This window comes from Pinus tabuliformis, chromosome 8 (genome assembly GCF_031772625.1).
Source record: "Pinus tabuliformis cultivar Carrire ecotype Pingquan chromosome 8, CPIR1, whole genome shotgun sequence".
Classification (NCBI taxonomy): domain Eukaryota; kingdom Viridiplantae; phylum Streptophyta; class Pinopsida; order Pinales; family Pinaceae; genus Pinus; species Pinus tabuliformis.
In genome coordinates, this window is record NC_142294.1 from 1,205,224,511 (window position 1) to 1,205,232,379 (window position 7,869).

Genomic DNA, 7,869 nt, shown 5'->3' on the forward strand with positions numbered 1-7,869 from the left:
ACCAAAATAGTCTTGTCTTTTATCAAAACATCCAACCCCCATTACATAGATCATTCTCCTCTATATAGACACATACTTCTAACTTCTTAGAGCTGCCACCTCCAGCATGAGGGGAGCTCGATGATTGCCATTAATTACCCCTATCCGCTATTGAACTAACCTATTAAATACAATCAGCACTAACTGAAGTTCTAAAAAGTTCTAATTTAATTATAACTCTAATTCTATCTCCTTCGTTGAAGATTCCTCCTTGCAGCTTTGACACCTGGCTTTCTCTTCGTTCAGCTGAGATGGCATGAGATGGCATAAGATGGGCAATTAATGTCCCATGCTGGCTTTGAATATCGAAGGCTTTGATCTGTTCTGTATTGGCTGAAAATATCCCTAAATTTTCGGTTCTGGTCCCCCATCACCGAGTATACAGCAGTGGATACTTTAATTTTTTAATAACCCAAGAGAATAGGGTAACACCATGCTCCTGATATGCTGGAGGCTTCCTTGGTAGACAGGTGTGCCAACCAAAACTTTTCGTATGCAGCTCTGCGTTTAAAATCACCACCTACAGCAGTTTCGTAGCGCGCTACGAAACTGCTGTGTAATTTCAAAAACACAGTCTTGTAATATGCATAATAAATTCTACTGTATTTTTAATGGTCCCTGGTCCTCATCTACTTCTCTTATTTGATAAGAGATATATATGATCTGGAAATGAAAGCAATCAGCATCAAGATCTTATCAGCTCAATACCACTAGGGGCATAATCAGTTATCTGAACTATTTTTGAAGAACCTGAGAGCTGAGATAACTTCAGTATTGGAATGGGTGTTGTGTCTTGAATTTGCTCCAAACAATTTCACCTTGTTGCAATAATGCAAGAGATTGGTCTTCTGCGGTTATCAAGGCCTTAAATTCATGAGACATATCTACACACAAATAGCTATTTATAAAACCTTTTGTAAGATACCCTTTTTGATGGATTGCGAAATATAAGCCATGATACCATAATTTGCAACTGCTACCTTCGAGCATACTGATCTCTGAGTCTGATGGTGGAATATTGGATGTTACCCTACTGCAGCATAGTAAAAGTCCTTCAAAGATTCCACAGCTTCCAATTTCAAATCTTCAATGTCTATTCTCAGGCGCTCCAAATTAATGGCCTCTGTCTGCTGTTTATCAGATGACAATAAAAATTTATCTGCTCCAAGAATGCTCAATGCTTCATCCTTCTTTGATGCAGATGTGCTCAAAATTGTTACATTCAGTCCAAAAGCCTTTCCAAATTTTACTGCCATATGACCAAGACCTCCTAGCCCAATTACTCCAAGAGACTTGCCTGCATGATTCATGTGATGACGAATCATAGGGCTGCAAACAGTAATTCCTGCACAGAGCAAAGGTGCAGCTAAAGCTAGTGGTAGATTGTCTGGTATCTTAAAGCAGTACCTTTGGTGAACAACAATGTGACTAGAATATCCTCCTTTCGTCACTGTGCCATCTACATCGATACCATTAAAGGTGAAAATAGACCCTTTTGCACAATTAACTTCCATTCTTTCATTACAATATTCACATCGCTGACAGGAGTTGACATATGTAGCCACCCCAACATGATCGCCAACCTTAAAATGGACTACATTGATGCCAACTTCTTTCACAATTCCAACAATTTCATGCCCTGGCACCAATGGATACTTTGAATCACCATGTTCATTCCGGGTCCATACAACATCGGTGTAACAAACTCCACAATGAGTTATCTTTAATGAGATATCATCAAGGCTTGGGACCCTTCGGTTAAATTGGTGAGGTGACAAAACACCTGATGGATCTCGAGCTTCCCATCCTGAACAGTTCTCCTTGTTGTCTTCTTTAGTATTCATGGCGTACCTGCCGAGTTTGAGCTAGAGAACCTCAAAGCTCACAATGTAAATCCATGCTTATTTGGCAGCCATAGTTGCATCATAGCTTGGGAAATTCACACTACTTGCTTGAGAATTTTCTTATCATTTTGTCTTTGTACTACTCTCGGAGTTTGTAGATCCCTGTTGCACCTTTCACTTTATGGACTATCTGAATCCTTGCTTGAGGCTTAATCGGCGGCAGTTTGGTTCGGTAACTTAGGTTGAGGGCCTTCAGAATTCATAAACGCGATTGGGGATCGGTTACTGGTGATAACCGTTTGTACTAGTGAACCCAGCGTCTCATTTGGAATCAATTCTGTAGGGCTTTCAAATACCGAATTTATCAATGCACTTGTGTTTTGGTTATTGATAAAACCGTATGAGGTGGTGAATACAGTGTCTCATCTGGAATGGCTGTATGGCCGATTGTTAAATGGTGGAAGAATAATAGAAACACAACTGCATGCGGTTTTTTTTTTTAACCATGTGTCTGTGTCCTTTGATGGTGGAAGAACTAATGAACGAACAGCTAGCACCGTTTGCCAAATCTTAACATTTCGTTTGTCAAATGCTCATCACTGACACGTACACGATCCCACAACCATGTATACTTGAAGATGACATATGCACTACCTTTTAGGCGACAACCAGCTTCTACTTCATGAGAGGAATTCACACTTATACAAGCATTTTTATCCTGAGAAACGTTCTTATCATCATAAAGAGCCTGAAGAACCTCAGACAACGGTGGAGCTGACATCATCGCCTTGATATCTTCAATCTTATCTGAAAGATCTGACATTAGACCTTTAAGCACATCAACCTCATCATCCACGGCAGTTGTAGCCAGTGTACCAGTATGGAGATCTCCCTCGGGAACATTATTTGTCTGTGCATATTTGCCAGAACTTTCATCTTTGGATGTCTCAGCTTCATTTGTATACAAGCTGGGATCTTAAATAGCTTAGTGCATCTGGGATCTTGTTCTGCATCTGTAGAGCCAAACATATCTTAAAACATAGTTGTGAAATATGTCGACTGTTGGGTTCTTCCAAGCGTTCTAATATAGAAAGAGCTCTCAAGTAATCACTTGCAGAAGTCTGAAAATCCTCTCTTTCCAATGATGCATCTTCTAAATCTTAATATGCTTTCCTTATTATGATTGGCACCTTATTCAATAGCCACCTTTCTATTAACCTCAGCTTTCATTGACAGTGGAACTGATTGAGGACTTTTATCCTGGTTAACAAGCTTTAAACTCTCACTAGAAGGCAAGCAAGCCTGTAGCCATAACTCAGATGAATTACAAACTTCACCATCAATTTGCAGAAACAGGCATTTCTATGCATATATCATATCCCACAGAACCCATAGGAGACAAAGGTGATATGGGTGAGCTATGATTTCGGACAAATCCCCAATTTCGTAGCGCAGCCAGTGCTTACTATGAATTATGCACTACGAAACCACCTAAACATCTTGCGCTACGAAACTGCTAAAAGGGTTCATGTGCTTATTTGCAGACATTTAGCATTGAAATTTTGTCAGTGATAACAGTGGCTCCACTTGGGATAGTGTGCCCTTGTGGTGCACTAAGAACCTGCAGTTCCAGTGCCTTATAAAATTTATTTGACAAACAGAAATTTGCTTGACCAGCATGACTGTAGGAGAAAGAAAGCTACTTCTACTGAAAAATGCTCAGTTGACCTTGAGCTTATTTTTCATTTACCTCTACCTACCTACCCTAACAATTTCAACTTCTTTCTGCTCAATCAATATGAAATTTCCAATGTAGCCAATCCTCTGTTTTATCTGATATTTGAATTTTTTGACTGCATCGGAATTCAGAGCCACAATGATATTGTGATGACCACTGCCACTGAAATTGCCTCTGATCTTTATAGAAGAATTGAAAAACTTGAGAGTAAAATTCTTCCATGTAGTCAGCTACAGGATCCCAGAATACATGATCAGCTTGATGATTCTTGTAACTTTCAGGTTGTGCAAACTGATCTTCAACAACAGTGTGTGCAAACTGATCTTCAACAACAGTGTACAGCTCCTTAATCGTGACAGAGAAAGGAAGCATCACTCTCTCCTTGTGTTCTGCCATAGAAAGCTTCTGAAAATAATGATCATGATAACACTCTTCATTTTCAGGCCACTGATTCTCAACCACACAAGACCCCTTTGATGTGCTATCCAATCTGCTATTTGACAAGCTATCCAACTGCTTTTCTGAATCATTCCAACAAACAATGGAATTTTCCTCATTATTATCATCATTCTTTGGTGTAAGCTGCTGCAAGAAATTACAAAAATGAACAATCTTTTCCTCTGCCTGAGGGTCGTAGAAGCTGTCTTCCAGCACTTCTTCTTGCTGTGTGCAATCGATTTCATACTCATGATGATCTGAAGCCTGACAAATCTGCTGCATCTCTACATCAATATCAAGGGATGAAACATGGTTTTCACAAATAAACCCCTGCTGATCTTCATGCTGTGTTTCATGGGATGTTATATCTCCTCCTTGGTGCTGGAATGCATTGTTATGAAGAGCCTCTAAAATTTCTTCATCCGTGAATTCATCATCATCATAACCATCCTCTAAATACTTAATAAGACTTAAAGAATGTCTACAGCAGTCTTTGAGCAGCAATAAGGAAGGATAACATTCTTTATACATTTCACAGAATTCATCATGAAAACTAGCAAGCGAATATATTGAACCATTTTCCAGACTTTTATACCAAGACCATGCTTTTCCTTCTAAAGTGGTCATGAACATTTTCATGAGACAATCTTCAGGGAAATGAACCTTAAGACTGCGTACATGCATATGGAATTTAACCAAATGGAGAGCAGCATCATCCTTCTTTTCATCTTTGAATATTGGAAGATCCTCTAACCAATCAACCTTTGGCATAGGATTTGGAAAACCAGGGATATGAGACCGATCCATAGGAGAATACCTGGCATTCATTCTTGCAGTAGAATCCATCTTGAAACTTCATCAAGCTACTGATCTTCTAGCAGTGGAGTCACCTTCCAATTTCTAATTCGATGTGTGGAGTCGCCAAGGTAGTTTTGCAGCCTCAAATAGATGTCTGAGCTCCTGCTACCTTCAGAAGTTCAACCATTGATTTCGAGAAAGAATAATCTTCAGGCTCCCGGCAGACGCACCAAAATGTTATCACAAAATCAGGTACTGAAGGCTGCCAATCAGCAAGACTTTGTGTAACTATTTCAAACCAGGCTTTAGACTAAGGCTTAGCCTCCTTAGTCAGAGAGGGCTCTCTCATAGACTATGAATATTGACTAATGACAAGGAAAGATGGCTAACTCTTAAAACACATGAAAAATAAGCTAGCTGGACAAATATCAAAGTGATTCCCATTGGGCTTATGGAGTCTCACACATCTCAGCAAACAAGAAACACTATCCTTTCATAGAAATCAGGGCACTTTACATCTAATGTTCAAACATAACTTACATAAAACACAGTTTGCCAAGGCATACAGGAAGTCAGAGCATGACACATGAGTTCTGAGTGATTATGCAGTAACAAAACTGTAAAAGAACACTAAAGAGAATAAACCATCATACATTTGAACCATTAGATCTATTGTGAATCCTGAGAAGAAACAACAGTCCTTTGCATTACTGAAATCTGCTATACATAAACCAAAATAGTCTTGTCTTTTATCAAAACATCCAACCCCCATTACATAGATCATTCTCCTCTATATAGACACATACTTCTAACTGCTTAGAGCTGCCACCTCCAGCATGAGGGGAGCTCGATGATTGCCATTAATTACCCCTATCCGCTATTGAACTAACCTATTAAATACAATCAGCACTAACTGAAGTTCTAAAAAGTTCTAATTTAATTATAACTCTAATTCTATCTCCTTCGTTGAAGATTCCTCCTTGCAGCTTTGACACCTGGCTTTCTCTTCGTTCAGCTGAGATGGCATGAGATGGCATAAGATGGGCAATTAATGTCCCATGCTGGCTTTGAATACCGAAGGCTTTGATCTGTTCTGTATTGGCTGAAAATATCCCTAAATTTTCGGTTCTGGTCCCCCATCACCGAGTATACAGCAGTGGATACTTTAATTCTTTAATAACCCAAGAGAATAGGGTAACACCATGCTCCTGATATGCTGGAGGCTTCCTTGGTAGACATGTGTGCCAACAAAATCTTTTCGTATGCAGCTCTGCGTTTAAAATCACCACCTATAGCAGTTTCGTAGCGCGCTACGAAACTGCTGTGTAATTTCAAAAACACAGTCTTGTAATATGCATAATAAATTCTACTGTATTTTGAATGGTCCCTGGTCCTCATCTACTTCTCTTATTTGATAAGAGATATATATGATCTGGAAATGAAAGCAATCAGCATCAAGATCTTATCAGCTCAATACCACTAGGGCATAATCAGTTATCTGAACTATTTTTGAAGAACCTGAGAGCTGAGATAACTTCAGTATTGGAATGGGTGTTGTGTCTTGAATTTGCTCCAAACAATTTCACCTTGTTGCAATAATGCAAGAGATTGGTCTTCTGCGGTTATCAAGGCCTTAAATTCATGAGACATATCTACACACAAATAGTTATTTATAAAACCTTTTGTAAGATACCCTTTTTGATGGATTGCGAAATATAAGCCATGATACCATAATTTGCAACTGCTACCTTCGAGCATACTGATCTCTGAGTCTGATGGTGGAATATTGGATGTTACCCTACTGCAGCATAGTAAAAGTCCTTCAAAGATTCCACAGCTTCCAATTTCAAATCTTCAATGTCTATTCTCAGGCGCTCCAAATTAATGGCCTCTGTCTGCTGTTTATCAGATGACAATAAAAATTTATCTGCTCCAAGAATGCTCAATGCTTCATCCTTCTTTGATGCAGATGTGCTCAAACTTGTTACATTCAGTCCAAAAGCCTTTCCAAATTTTACTGCCATATGACCAAGACCTCCTAGCCCAATTACTCCAAGAGACTTGCCTGCATGATTCATGTGATGATGAATCATAGGGCTGCAAACAGTAATTCCTGCACAGAGCAAAGGTGCAGCTGAAGCCAGTGGTAGATTGTCTGGTATCTTAAAGCAGTACCTTTGGTGAACAACAATGTGACTAGAATATCCTCCTTTCGTCACTGTGCCATCTACATCGATACCATTAAAGGTGAAAATAGACCCTTTTGCACAATTAACTTCCATTCTTTCATTACAATATTCACATCGCTGACAGGAGTTGACATATGTACCCACCCCAACATGATCGCCAACCTTAAAATGGACTACATTGATGCCAACTTCTTTCACAATTCCAACAATTTCATGCCCTGGCACCAATGGATACTTTGAATCACCATGTTCATTCCGGGTCCATACAACATCGGTGTAACAAACTCCGCAATGAGTTATCTTTAATGAGATATCATCAAGGCCTGGGACCCTTCGGTTAAATTGGTAAGGTGACAAAACACCTGATGGATCTCGAGCTTCCCATCCTGAACAGTTCTCCTTACTGTCTTCTTTAGTATTCATGGCGTACCTGCCGAGTTTGAGCTAGAGAACCTCAAAGCTCACAATGTAAATCCATGCTTATTTGGCAGCCATAGTTGCATCATAGCTTGGGAAATTCACACTGCTTTCTTGAGAATTTTCTTATCATTTTGTCTTTGTACTACTCTCGGAGTTTGTAGATCCCTGTTGCACCTTTCACTTTATGGACTATCCGAATCCTTGCTTGAGGCTTAATCGGCGGCAGTCTGGTTCGGTAACTCAGGTTGAGGGCCTTCAGAATTCATAAACGCGATTGGGGATCGGTTACTGGTGATAACCGTTTGTACTAGTGAACCCAGCGTCTCATTTGGAATCAATTCTGTAGGGCTTTCAAATACCGAATTTATCAATGCACTTGGGTTTTGGTTATTGATAAAACCGT

General features: G+C 39.5%; 2 pseudogenes; both read right to left on the reverse strand.

Annotated features, from left to right (window-relative positions):
• Positions 1 to 1,064: 1,064 nt before the first annotated feature.
• LOC149239691 (putative cinnamyl alcohol dehydrogenase 1 pseudogene) lies at positions 1,065 to 1,883 on the reverse strand (annotated as a pseudogene).
• Positions 1,884 to 2,433: 550 nt separating this feature from the next.
• On the reverse strand, positions 2,434 to 7,469 carry LOC149239692 (putative cinnamyl alcohol dehydrogenase 1 pseudogene; annotated as a pseudogene).
• Between the last annotated feature and the right edge of the window lie 400 nt (positions 7,470 to 7,869).